Below are 7,149 nucleotides of genomic sequence, written 5' to 3' on the forward strand. Positions count from 1 at the left end.
CCGTAGTGAAGCTTACGGTTTAAAACAAAAGCCATGTTAAGTAGTGAGATGGTTGACTATATATAACTCTACAACATTTAGGCCCCAGGTTGTAGCGGGAAGTTTGTAACAGCTATATAACTTTGTTGTCTTTCAAAAACCAGGTTGCCCTTGCCGCTATGGCATGAGAAATTATGGAGGCAGCTCACGCGCAAGCCCGAGGTTTCGTCGACCGGGCAATGAGCTCACCCTCTGATCCGAATTTTACGAGGGTCTGGTTAAAAAAGTGTTAAAAAAAGCTTAATTGTTCACATGACATCTTTTTAACTGAAAGACTGCAGAGCCATGAAGTGGACATATCAGGACCTGGCAGAAATAGTGTAATGAATAGTGAGAACGTGCTGAATATGTCTTCTGTTTTTGCATCTTCTTTATAAAACCTGAAATTTCTAAGGTCTGCACCCACGGAATCAACTCGTGACAGAAGATCATATACCGGGTGTTTCAGCGAACACTTTCAAAAATTCCTTAAAATATTGGATTCAATATAGCAAAAAAAATAGGGGTAGGATCACACTGTCGGCTCCGGCGGACACAATATGCTGCAAAACCCCTCTAATTAGCCAGGTAAGTAACAAAAACCCACTAATTAACTTTTTAATTATTGTAGCAGGGTGGTTAGTCTCATTTGGGAGTTTGATGCCGTGAACAAGACGATGTTGTATCAGTTTTTGAAACGAACAAAAACTCCGTTTCTAGAGCCCTGCAGCGCGAAGACATCCAACGCTTTTTCCCGCACGCAACCGAAACAGAGCACGAGGACCGCCGGAAGTATGGCGTAAGCGAAGCGTCCGCTGGTGACGTGTCGTAATGAATGCAGCGCCCTATTCGAAACGCGTGTGCTAACTTTCCTCGCTAGAGAACCTCGGCTCTCAGATTAGACCGCGGCAAACGTTATCGAATGCTTCGTCGCTCCGAGTAAGGAAAATTAGTCATCGTCAGTTACGGGAAAGTCGATTTTGAGAACCCTGAGGGGCGCATCTTGAGGCGCTTTTTTATGCGAAGCATACTACTTTAGCTACCACTTCAGCCCTTCACCGTGGTTATGCGCCTCCAAATCACGTGATACATGACGTCACACCACGTGAAACGATGACGTCACGACAGTAGAGAAACGGGGGCCCACCTCGCGCCGTCGCTGTGGTTGTGCGCCTCCAAATCACGTGATGCATGACGTCACACCACGTGACACGATGACGTCACGACAGTGGAGAAACGGGGGCCCACCTCGCGCCGTCGCTGTGCGCCTCCAAATCACGTGATGCATGACGTCACACCACGTGACACGATGACGTCACGGCAGTGGAGAAACGGGGGCCCACCTCGCGCCGTCGCTGTGGTTGTGCGCCTCCAAATCACGTGATACATGACGTCACACCACGTGACTTGACGTCACGACAGTGGAGAAACGGGGGCCCACCTCGCGCCGTCGCTGTGGTTGTGCGCCTCCAAATTACGCGACACGATGATGCTTCGCATTCTCCAGGCTTAACCAAGTTAAGCCTCAGCCATTTTTTTTGTGCGTGTATGCGCCACTTATGGCATGGCTGGCCGACGGGCTTGTTTTTATGCGTCATCGTGATTTCATTTACTCACTAGGTTGATCATCTGTTTCCTTATAATCGCTGCGCATCAAGAACTACGCCCGAAAACGAAAAGCTTTGGAAGCATGGCAAGGAGAGCTTAGTGGCTGTGTGCTATCGGACAGTTGTTCTTGCGGTTGCGATTGCCTGTGTTAGCTTGAGTTTTCCAATAGAGCGCAGTCGTTTGCATTTCAGGTGCTTGTCTTGGAGGTGCGCGTGTGACAATGCCATTGCAGTGCCAGTGTTTCAAATCACTTGAGCGTGTGAAAGTGCCGCCTAGGATTAAAACGTCACGCCGCATTGTGTGAATTGTGGTAATGGCCGCGCCATCGCAGCCACAATACTCCACTACCTAGAAGGTGGACATTGTGATGGCTTGTGTGAGCGCACAAATGGACTCGGAGCTGGCATCCAGACTGCTGCGCAACATCCTGGTCGTCGTGTGCCGACTCGTTCCACGTTCGTATCGATATGCAATCGATTTAAGTTTGCTGAATCAGTTCATGTTCAGAAAAAGAAGAAACCGGATCGTCACACGTGGGGTTCCAGTTGCCCTGGGACTCCTGTTGTGCCGCGCGGCCTGGAGGAGAAGCACTGTCGTCATCACCGTCTTCCGTATAGTCAAGAATGGTTTGCAGTGACAGGTCGAACTCTTCGTTTGTTCGGAGCAGATGTTGACGGTTGCGACGAAGCTGACTCCCGTCTTCCGTACGGACCATGTATGAGCGAGGGGTGAGGGCTTTTTCTACGAGGGCCTTTGTGGTCCACCCTCTCTTGTAAAGTAGCCTGACGGAGTCATGCTCGCGAGCGCTTTCAGTGGACGCCTCTGAGGGGGGGCTTGGGTGTGTTTTTTGACCTCTGGTGCCCTATGGTCTGCGAAGTCGGGCAGCCTTCCTCTTTACCTCCTCCCCATAAGTAGCTCGCACGGGGCTTTTCCGGCCTCGAGTGGTGCTGTCCTGTAATTTAGAAGCCCTATCCAAAAGTCTTCATTCGCATATAACGCCTTCTTGAGGAGACGTTTCACAACGTTCACCCCTTTCTCTGCCAAACCGTTTGAGCGTGGAAAACCGGGGCTAGAAACAACATGGGAAAATTCCCACTGTCTTGCAAAAGCACGAAGTGCCTGCGATGAAAATTGGTCCGCCGTTCGTGCATACTTGAAGCGGGATGCCGTGACATGCAGATATCATGGCCAGTTTTTCTATTACACAGTGGCTGGTAGTTTGACGAAGCGGCTCTACTTCAGGGTAATTGGAATAGGCATCGTAGACTGCGAGGTAGTTCTTTCTGGCATGCTCAAACAAGTCTACGCCTACTCTAGCCTAAGGTAATGCGGGACAATTCCTTCGCATTAGCGGTTCACTTGGCTGCTTGTAAGTTAAACTGCGGCAGGTTGGGCACCTGGAAGCTTTTTCAGTTATTCCTGCCGCCATACTAGGCACATACATCAATACTCTGGCCATTGCTTTGCATTTTCCGAAGCCCTAGTGACCCTCGTGTAGGCGCTGCAACCTTCCTTTTCGCGGAGAATTCGGAATGACAACTCTAGAACAACGCCACACTGTGCCTTCCGCACATAATAGGAAAGGAGCTAGCTCACCTATTACGCTGTGTCAATCTTGTAGAGCTTCAATGCCTTGATCTTAGCTCGTCGTCTTCACTCATTTCTTTTGCTATCCGCTTGGCTGTTGTGTCGCTGAGGAGAGTGGAGAGGACGGCCGTTGCATGCATGGCAACATCTTCTAGTTCGCCTTCAGGTGGCTCATCGCTGTCGCATCGGATTCTTAAAAGAGCATCGGCCAGAGCAAGGCCTCTCCCGGATACGTACTGCAGGGACATGTTGAATGGTATGAGGCGCAGAAAGAAACGCTGCCGGCGAGGAGGCTTATCTGACAGGTTATTCTGGGCAATGGCTACCAGTGGTTGATGGTCCGTTTCCACAATTACGTCGACGCCAGTGATAAAATCGCGAAACCGTTCACATGCGAACGTGACAGCCAGGGCCTATTTTTCAATTTGCGCGTATATTGTCTCCGCGCCAGCTAGCACACGCGAAGTGTAAGCAACTGGTCGCCAGTGCTCGCCATGCGACTGCAAAAGTGCCGCCCCTAGCGCAAAGCTGGATGCGTCCGCTGGTATCTTGGATTGCTTTGACGGGTCAATATGCAAGCAGTGGTGCTGTCGACAATGTTTCGCACAGGTTTTTCCACTTGCAGCGTTAAAATTGATCCCAACAAGGCAAACAAAACTGAATGTAAGAAGAGACATGCAGCTCCGCTTGTTAAATATGCCGTGGGAGTCCTCTTTGAGATTCCTCTCACTTGCGGAAAGAAGTACATAGGCCAAACCGGCCTCTGTTGTAACGACCGATCAACAGAACATAATAGTGATTTACAAAATGTCACTAGTTCACATTTGCCCCATCACTCTGAAGCCTGTGGTGAAGAAAGAAAGATTAAGTGTGCAGCAAGGCTGAAAGAAACGAAGGTTTTAAACAGAAGTAAGCACCAGGCTGCTCGTGAACTGTTAGAGGCTTTCTATAACAAAAGCAACTGTAATGATTGTGTTAGTCAATTACTATATATAAGAATGAAACTGCTTTTTTTTAGATACAGGGAGGTGAGACACCTGTGTGGCTCACTTCTCTTTTTTGTTTTTCAAATTTATACAACCCTCACGCGCATGTGCGGTTCTTGCTATCCCTCTTGATTGTTTGCCTTATATTCATTTGCATTCACGGTGAATAAACAGGTGGAAGTTCCGCCTTTCCCGTCTCGCTTCCTGTGTGTTGTCTTTTTCGGCGCTACAACCCTTTTCTGGAAACATGAACCAACTAGCTCCCCAACAAGTATTGTAGCTGGTTGTACAGAAACTTAATAACTATGCTTTTTCCTCGGCCAATGTATCGCTCTGTGTATTTTGGTTTACCGGGACATGACATACTCAAGAGAGTACGTAAAATTCCCCCCTCGCCATGTACACAAAACATGTATCTTTAGGGTACGCGATTAGACATTGCCAGTTAAAGCATGGCTAGATCAAAAAGGTATTTCCGTGTCTACGGTGAAATGTCACCTGTGTATGCTCCTGAAATGATTGAGCATTGTTTCATCAATTGTAAAGATGCAATACTCTTCTGGACATTCAAACAAAGACTTAATTGGGCACCGCATTCTGCACGATTTCTCACCGCACTACCATTTGTTGACTAACCCTTAAATATTTTATTTTTCATTGGATTACACAGCATGGGGAAAACACGCATGATGGAACGACATTGCGAATCTGTTGTTTCTGCTAAAGCCCATTTCTGTAGGATGACTGCGCGCCTAAAAGAATTCTATGCCCACACCGTTTATCAACCAGAGTGGTACGCACTCTTAGTGCTGTGTTGTTCACTGCCTTTTTTCTAGTTCTTTGTTGCTTAGATGTGTCGTGTTATGATGTATTATCTATGTGCTCCGAATTCATTCTTTTCTCGTCCTTCGCTGCTTATATGTGTTGATGTGCCACTCTCTTCTTAATATTTGTAGATTGCTCCTGTACATAAAGCATCGCATTCTTTTAATAAATACCACTTAGAAAAAACTGAAACACTCGTTCTGGTTTGTGATTCTCGCTTTTGATGCGAGAGGTCCGGGTTCAAATCCTGGACTGGCAGTTTTCTTTTAAAAAGCTTTCGTTTTTTTTCCCATCGTGTGTTTAGCCCCGATTGCAAAGATACTTTCCAAGCATTCTCGTCTCACGCCTATACGCGCGGGCGCGCATGCCGTTACTGGGTTGCCTGTGTGCACGCAAGAGGAGACGCGAGAGCGACGCGCCGGCGTGGCTGGCATTCACCAATCGGAGGACGCGGCTGCCGCGACTTCCGCATCGTGTCCCTGAGCTGACTGCAGCTGCCACAGGTGCTCTTTTCTTCGCGGTGTGAAATCAGCGCCAGAAAGAGTGCGATCCAGCACGGGCACAGGGAGATGCGTACCTATACTACGCCCGACGCGGTTCGGCTCTGTGCGCGCAGAGGCGCCGAGCATTCGCCTCGCATGTGTAGGGGGCCCTGATGTATTGGAAGCGCTGATGATTGAATCCATACAAGGGCCGAATCGAATTATGGCACCACAGGCGAAGTGAAATAAGCGCGCTGGCTCTCCGTTTCGATACCACATTTTGGTCTTATTGAGAGATTTCAGTGCTGTCAGCACGGAAGCTTTATGCCGAGGTTTTCTCGACCAACACTCTCACACGCTGAGATATCGTGCGTATACCTCACTTCGCCTTGTAAATTGCCATTACTCTCCCTTCGCTAGGTGCCTGGAACAATCGGTGCAGATTGCGCTGCGCCTTCTGTATCATTTTGCCAGAGCTCAGAATTTTTGAACAGCAGCATTTTGAACAACAGAAACAAGCTCCTGTTATAGTGACGGTGCCACAAGGCCGGTGGGACCGTCACCCATGATGCTGGTGTACTTCTTTATGTGTTTCTTCCGAACTAGTTTCCTCTGTTCTCTTTTCAAATCTATGCTAACTGGAGACGCCAGTATCCTATTGTCGCTATGCCTCACCTTACGTTTGATTTTCGCATCATCAACGTTCGGATTTTTGATACAGGGAGGTGAGACACCTGTGTGGCTCCCTTATCTCTTTTTTGTTTTTCAAATTTATACAACCCCACGCACATGTGTGGTTCTTGCTATCCCTCTTGATAGTTTGCCTTATATTCATTTGCATTCACGGTGAATAAACGGTTGGAAGTTCCGCCTGTCCCGTCTCGCTTCCTGCGTGTTTTCTTTTTCGGCGCTACAACCCTTTTCTGGAAACATGCACCAACTAGCTCCCCAACAAGTATTACTCAGTTTTTCCACTTGTCGTGGCCAGCTGGCCAATCGAACAGCAATTGCGTTTTAACAGGGCTCGCAGATTCTTAGTCTTCTCAGATAGGTTTGGAATGAACCTTTCGAAGTAGTTTACTGCGCCCAGTAATTTCTGAACACCTTGTTTGACGTTGGAGGTGGCAAATCGACTACACACTTAGATAAGCTTTCATCTGGCTTGAATCAGTCCTTCGAAGTGATGTCGCCAAAGAACTTTACTTTATGCGTGGCGAAAATACACTTCTCACGGTTAAGCGCAAGCCGAGCTGATTTTGCCGCCAGCAGTGTGGTTCGCAGGCGTTTATCATGCTCCTGTTGCGTGGCGCCCCACACGAGTATGTCGTCGATGTAGACGCGAATACCTTCCAAGCCGTCGAAAATGTTGGCCATCGCTTTCTGGAACACTTCGCTTGCGGTGCATATCCCGAAAGGGAGCCTTAAAAAGCGATACTTTCCGAACGGCTTGGCAAAGGTGCAGGTTTTTGGAGTTTTTTCATCGATGGGAATTTGATGAAATCCGCAGTTATCATCTGCAAGCTCAGACTCGATTTCGTCTCTGGATGGGAGCTGGTAGTGATCTCTCTTCCCCAGCCCTTTGCATGGGGTGGGAGGTGTTTGGTGCGTGGATTTGTAATAACCGCATATTTCCTTAAAAGTGT

At 48.2% G+C, this 7,149-nt stretch overlaps 1 pseudogene; it reads right to left on the reverse strand.

Moving 5' to 3' along the window:
• Positions 1 to 2,118: 2,118 nt before the first annotated feature.
• Positions 2,119 to 6,880, reverse strand: LOC149353985 (uncharacterized; annotated as a pseudogene).
• Between the last annotated feature and the right edge of the window lie 269 nt (positions 6,881 to 7,149).

This window comes from Amblyomma mixtum, chromosome 3 (assembly GCF_055824585.1).
Source record: "Amblyomma mixtum isolate Tamu chromosome 3, ASM5582458v1, whole genome shotgun sequence".
NCBI lineage: Eukaryota > Metazoa > Arthropoda > Arachnida > Ixodida > Ixodidae > Amblyomma > Amblyomma mixtum.